Here is a 7,103-nt window from a genome sequence, read left to right on the forward strand (position 1 = left end):
ATATATATATATATATATATATATATATATATATATATATATATATATATATATATATATATATATATATATATATATATATATATATATATATATATATATATATATATATATCCGGAGATGCTGTAGTTATCGTTGGCGGGTGCTTCGCGGAACGAATGACTGTTCTTGGTTAATGTTTGATATGATGTAATTACAGTGTATTAGCTCCTGCCAGATTGAGCACCTTCTGCACTTTAAGCAAGTTGTTTAATTTCTCGAATAGCTGGTCTTATACAACTTGTCTAGAAACCAATAGCAGTACAACTCGGCTACAGTGTGGCTAATTTTTGACGTGTATCTATAGCGGAACGATTTTTAGCTTCGACTATGGGTGAGATGAGAAGGTAGACTGACCTTAATTAACCGGTAATTGAAATGAATATTTTTTTGTATATTTGTGTTTTTATAGCACTTTAAAGTATTTTTTTAAAATGCATTGCGTTAAGATAGAACAATAATTTTGGGCCTTGCTAAAGATGTTTATGATATCTATAAGAACCCAATTGTTATGTGCGAAATAAAGAAATCAAATCAATTCAATTCAGCCACCAGCACCAGCAGTCGGTTGACCGATGTACTCGCATTTGTTTTATTTGTGTCTGATTCTTTATTACTGCGTTCTGTATCTTTATTTTGGTCAGTTACTACATATTCCAACAGTGTATCAAAACCGGCTCTTACACTAACACATCCATTGCTTTCCAAAAAAATAAAATGAAAATTCTGATTAGAAAATTTTCTCGACAAACTTATATAAATATAAAATCTTTTCGATTTTATATTTTTAAACGAGAATGACGAGCTATATCTGCTACCTTCTCATCTTGCTTACAACAAAAGCTAAAAACTGATCCACCGCTACCAGTAGATAAATCTACCCGTGTATCGCTTTGTCTAAACCGCAGAAGCAAAATATCCTGCCCCAACCTACTATGTTGAACATGAACAATAATGAGTGTCGATCAAAGTAGAAAGTGTGTCAAACTCTATTCCTGTTTACTTTTCGAGATATGTCCTTAAAATTCACGTGTTGGAGAAGTGGAAAAAATATCAAGTTTACAAATGTAGCTAAAGATGATCAATATCTACACCCTACAATTTCACCATGTTAGACAGCATATTGATTATTCTTTAGACTATTAACCAAGCAGAAGCGTTAGTTCCGCGAAACGAAATATATCGTTGAATGTGGCAACAAGAATTCAGTACCTCTAGCGATAACACAATAGAAGTGCTAATACACGAGTTAGATCCGTGTACCTCTAATAACGTTGTTAACCATTGTGTACATTTTTAACAGGCCGAAAGGGTATCCGCGTACCCGTAACCATAGCAAGTTTAGCAGAAACAGTTTGATTTGAACAGTTGAATGTATACAATTCCTCTAACCAAAATTCAAATAAATAAGTTTAGAAGGGCCCATCAGTAAATCTAACCTTGGGGCCCGCCGCGGCTCTCGACGGCCCTGGTTACAACAACGGATATTCAAAAGATCAAAATATTTATATCCTAACCGAATATTACAATCCTTGACGAAGCTAGAAAATGCAAGGTATTCTAAACTGCACGTTCGAAAGGTATAAAAGAAGCTAAATCGAAATTTGTATAAATATTGCTAGAATGTTGGAATGAAGAGAATGACGAAATTTGCGGTAAACTTCTGATTTAGCAGGTGATTTGTAGATGAGCAGAAATGGTTCAACTTCTATTATTCTTGATCTGGCGTCTTGCCACTATTACCAGTACTCCCTAGGTCCGTGTTCGGATGTTTACAGCGACCTCTAGAGGCGATATTGTAAACTGCGAGTGTTTGCCCATAAATTTTGGCCAAAGATCCCATGCAAACTTTAAGCTCTTTGGAGGAGGGTCAACCGATTTCGCCCAAATTTGAATAGTCTCATTTTTTATGATTTAGAACGACGCTATGGGGTGTAGATTAGTGATTTCAAAAATGGTCGTTTTATTGTCACTCTACTGTACATAAAGATCGGTTAACTGAGCAGACGATTTACTGGAGAATTCAACCAAGAAAAATTCAAATAGATTTTTTTGATTCCTCACCAAAAGAATAATCCCGTGATTGGAAACTTGAAAATACACCAAAAACTTACTTTCCGAAAGATTGTTGGTTATGAAATCAGTTGATGTTCGGTGTTTGTAGGCAACGGACAGAGCATATATTCAGTAGACTGCTTACTAAGGAAACAGTTTTTAGGACCTGTGAATTGTTGTTTACGGTACATAATATTAGAGTTGAATCACCGGTCAAAATGCCGTTACGAAATTTTTTTGCACAAGCGAGTCAAAAAAGATGCTTTTATAATCTGCTGCTGTTTAAACTTTTTACACAGTCTTCTTGCCATTTGCTATCGGTTTTGCCATTTAGTATCGGTAGCATCCAGCCATACATCGAGAAACGATAGGTGACAATATTTTGCTGTACTATCGCATAGCTCGTCTTTCAAATTCGAATATCTCTCGTAGTTGGTGTCTTCAACTTTTCACTTGCACCGGGTTCTAGGGCCGCGGATAAATGAACTAGTCTGAAAAAAGACAATTCTGATATTCAGTCGCGACAGATATCACGAAAGTACGCCCAAATGAGCTCAGCATTGTGGTGTGCTATCTAAAGTAAGCGAATAATATTACCGACAAGTATTTTATAGAGGGCTACCGTTTCTACGTTCCCACATACAAAGTAGAGATCGACGGCGCGATCACCGACTAGTTTTAAATGCTGTATAAAAGCTGGTTTTGGCAAAATATACGACTGCATTAGTGCACTGCTATTCAAATTCTTTTTACTGCTGTTGTGCATTCAAAATGCTGTTTACTAATAAGACGTTTTTAAGTAGATTTTTGAATGCTGATTAAAAACAGCCAAGCATTCAAAATGCTAATGCACGCTTTTGCACATAAACTGACGAAAGCTACACCAAAGATAAACTCAAAATTACTAAATCCCATACAAAATATTCAGGAAAGATGGTTCAGTAACCGTGAACCGGTGAATTCAATATGCTTTTGCTGACCCTTAGTTAATAGGCGTCGGTGATTATTTGATCGCGTCTACACAATGCTATGGTTACAACTCAAACAAGGTTGGAAAAGTCCTCGTTCTGTATGTAAACATGGTGTCAAATCGTTATACAAGTTTTTGATATCTTCTATTTAAGGCTGCACAAAGAATGGGCAAAAATCGAGGTGAGGATCTAACACACGGTGTGGAAAAAAACTGCTTCTTTCGTTTTCGATTTTTGCCCCTCTATGCTCTCAACCTTAAACGAAACTATTTTCAAGGCTGTCCCTATCCTGTAAAATCAGAAACCCCAACCAGGAAAGATTCTTGGTGATCAATAGGATTAAAATATATTTCAATGATTTAACCAACTAGGGGAAACTGCCCAGAATTTAATCTATAAAAGAAAATTATCCACAAATCGAAAAAAAATCACTTAACACTGATTACTACTATTATCTAATTTACGTAAAATTTGTATCATTGACGACACCGTTAAAATAACTAGCGACTACAAATATGAATAAGCTCAATAATTTCAGCATCTCTTGCCTCCGACACATGGAAGGGAATACATCGCACTTACTTCTCCTTTCCGGAAGAATAAATAAGGTGTAAGGCCAACTTTCTATGACGATTTCTAAGTCAATTCGTCACTTCGTTAAACAAATATATTGTTTTGAATAAAAGTTATTTGCTCTATTTTTCCACAATCACCACAAAGATTGCAATATGTTCGACAAAGCTGTTGTGTCTGACTAATTACTGGTTCATTCTTCTACAATTTGACAAACAGTTTCAATTTAAACTGCTGCACCTAACGCATAAAAGTCCTGCGGATACCGAAAGCATAAGCGTCTTTCTGAAATGAGAGGATCAGAGCGCAATTCCGAAAGCATACGAGTTGAGTGTATAAAAATGATAGAAGATGATCATTAGTCGATTTCAATTGATTGATTATTTTTTCTCACTTTTTTCCTTGATCCTTTGATTCATCTATCTCATTTTATTCCATACCGAACAAAAATAAAACGAAAAACTGCCACATACTGAAAACATGAAATCGAAACAAAAAAACCCAACTGGCTTATAGATTCAACCAGTTACAACATTTTGGTCGCTCTCCGTGATAGCCTACTGATGTCTGTTCACTGCATAGTCATGTCGTTTTCAAACTTACATAGACATTAATTGAAAGCCATCAAGAGTGACTAAAATGCTGCTGCTGATTGCAACAGTAAGTTTATTATGATTAACTAATAGTTGGCTTAGCATCAATTGACGTCCGATGGAAAGTAAAAACAAAATCACGACAGTTAGTCCTACGCCTACTGTGTATGTTTTTGCATAGCAGCGAAGTTAGTAGTATACGAGTATATATAACTCGTGGGTATACGAACATCTCAGTAAAAACGCTGTTCTGCCATTTTTTGGCTCGTTTACTTTTAAAAGTTTTTTCTTCCTTATTGTTCGATTGTTTAAAATATCATGGTTTTCCGGAAAAACGGTGTTCATCTGCACGCAGATGAAATTCAGTGTCAATAGAAATACTATTGCATTAAAATGGAACGAAACAAAAACTGTCTTCTCGGCTATATTGATATCAGCACATAGAAATGTTTTTTGTCTAGCACGCTTGAGAAAGATGCCTGGTGTTTATACTAAGCGTACAGCGCACCAACCTATTACAGACATTCAATTTACGTATTAGCTTTATTCTGGCCTATATCTAGGATCTGAGTTTTGTTAAACGTGGCATTCACTAGCTCATTTTTAAAAGGTTTTTGCGCTCAGTTTTTCCTAAAACTTTTTTTATTATATAACTCGTTTATTAGCTAAACGGAGCTGTGGGTCTTCAATATATTTCCATGATGTAAATAATAAAAATGATAAAATGTTAATAGTTGTCCAATAGATCTCGTGCCAACGGCTAGCGATAACGCGTGGATACCAGTTAATTATGCTTTTTCCTAACCAACAGCGTCTTGGTAGTCGTTCATTTCTATCTCGTACACTTCCGTGTGATTATGCCAAGTTCATGTTTGCAAACTTCCTCAATGATGGTGCTGGCCGTTAATTTTGAGATACTTGACGCAGCTTTTGCCGTCATTATTACCTGAACAGCAGTCACAAATGTGGCCATTGTTTGTGGTTCTGGTAGTGGTATTGGAGACTATGGGTATGGATATTAGAAAATCGCAAACAATTTTTTTGGGGTTTCAAAGTGAGCGATTTTTTGCAATGCCCTTATGGATATGCAAAGATATATATAATTAATAAATTTATTTAGGCCCAAATGCGGTAGCTCGACGAGGCCGATTGTTTGTTTTTACAATAAATAAAAAAACAGCTATGTAAAATTTTTGGTCTCGTTCAGGCACAGCTTTCTGCTGCGTGTTGAGATCCTTTTTCTAGGGGGCGAAATATTGCCAGTGTTGTCCACTGCAATTTGGGGTTCGATCCGTTTGTCTTCTTTCGCGTTGTCGTTCATGTCCATGTCATCATCCGTACTACTTTCCTGCTGCTCGCGGTCAGATGTTCCAGTTTGTGTCTTACTCTTATCGGTCGTTATTATATGTTCCTATTTTCGGCATTCGTTTCGTTGTTGTTGTTACTGGTTGTTGGTGCTTGATCCGGAGATGTTGGTTTTGCAGCTGTTAATGGTTTAGCGTAAGATGGTTGTGTGCTGATTTCAGTTGGATTTGAGTTTTCCTTAACAGTTTCTACGCAAGGTTTTCCGAGGTGCAGCTTCTTCGTGCAGAACTGGCACGTAGGAATTTGCCCTGGGTACGTAACTAGTGATGTCTGTTGAATGAGAGCATCGTCCCTTCCTAACAATGTGAAGCTTAAGTAAGAGGGAATTGGCTTGGTCACACGCATTCTCACTACACGAACACCGTTAGGGATTCCCGGGAAAAAAATCCTCCATGTATCATGTGTAACGGAGTCTACTTCTCCGTATTTTTGCAAGCATTTTTAATCGTGCCGTCAGGGGTACGCGTAGCCAAATCATGGACCCGAACTTCTACAGCGCCGTTCTCGATGTATACGGGAATGCTATATTTAACATTGCCGCACTCGGCGGTGTGCTGCATGTTGTTTCACGAGGCGAATGACTCAGCTGATGTTGTTGAACGAAATCAGCACGCAATGTTTGATATGATGCATTTGTAGGGTTTTCACTTCAGCCAGATTGAATTCCATCTGCACTTTTAATAACTGTTCCACTTCCCGAATGGCTGGTCTTACGGGGCATTTTGAAAAATCAACAGCAACACAGTTCGGCCGCATCTGGGTTGCTTTTTGCTGGGCACCGTCACTCATCACTAAATCGCACAGTAGGTATAGGCATTTGTTATATGGACTGCTTGTGTGATAGGCACCGATTGATTTTTAGGTAGAATTGACTGTTTCACTTGCGCGGGACGATTTTTTGCTTCTGCTCAGGGCGAGATGTGAAGACAAACTGGATATGCAAAGATGTAATGTGTGTAGTTATACTATCGCATGATGTATTGTAGGTGCAGCGTTAGGTGGTAAGTAATGAGTCGGTCCACCCAGATTCTCAGCACAAACATTTAAAATACATTAATTACTTGAATTACTTGATATATTGTGAATTCCATTCCTTCCAAATGTGATATAAATCTTTTAATGATCCCAGTGCAAGTAAGTGGTATCAGTTCTTGAAGCCGAGCATAGATTTTATTTATAGCGGCGTCACAGAAACGACGTGCTTTAAGTTTTTATGCAAAATGACTGGGTTCGCGTAGGCTAATTTGTTGAACACTATCAGCACTAAATGCCTGACATGGTAGAACTCGATATAGGCAACTACCGTCAGCATAACCTTCAGTTTCGCCTTCAGCAAATGGTTCACACCACGAATACCTTATGCGTCTTATGCGAAAAGGGCGGAAATTAATAACCTCCGTATTTGGCTGCAGCACCACTTTTTGCTTCTGCGACTTACTCATCTTGACAGATTACTATGGCAAGAATGAAAGCAACAAATTCTGTTGTCCTTCCGACGAGTCACACA

The sequence above is a fragment of the Topomyia yanbarensis genome, unplaced genomic scaffold, assembly GCF_030247195.1.
Source record: "Topomyia yanbarensis strain Yona2022 unplaced genomic scaffold, ASM3024719v1 HiC_scaffold_319, whole genome shotgun sequence".
NCBI lineage: Eukaryota > Metazoa > Arthropoda > Insecta > Diptera > Culicidae > Topomyia > Topomyia yanbarensis.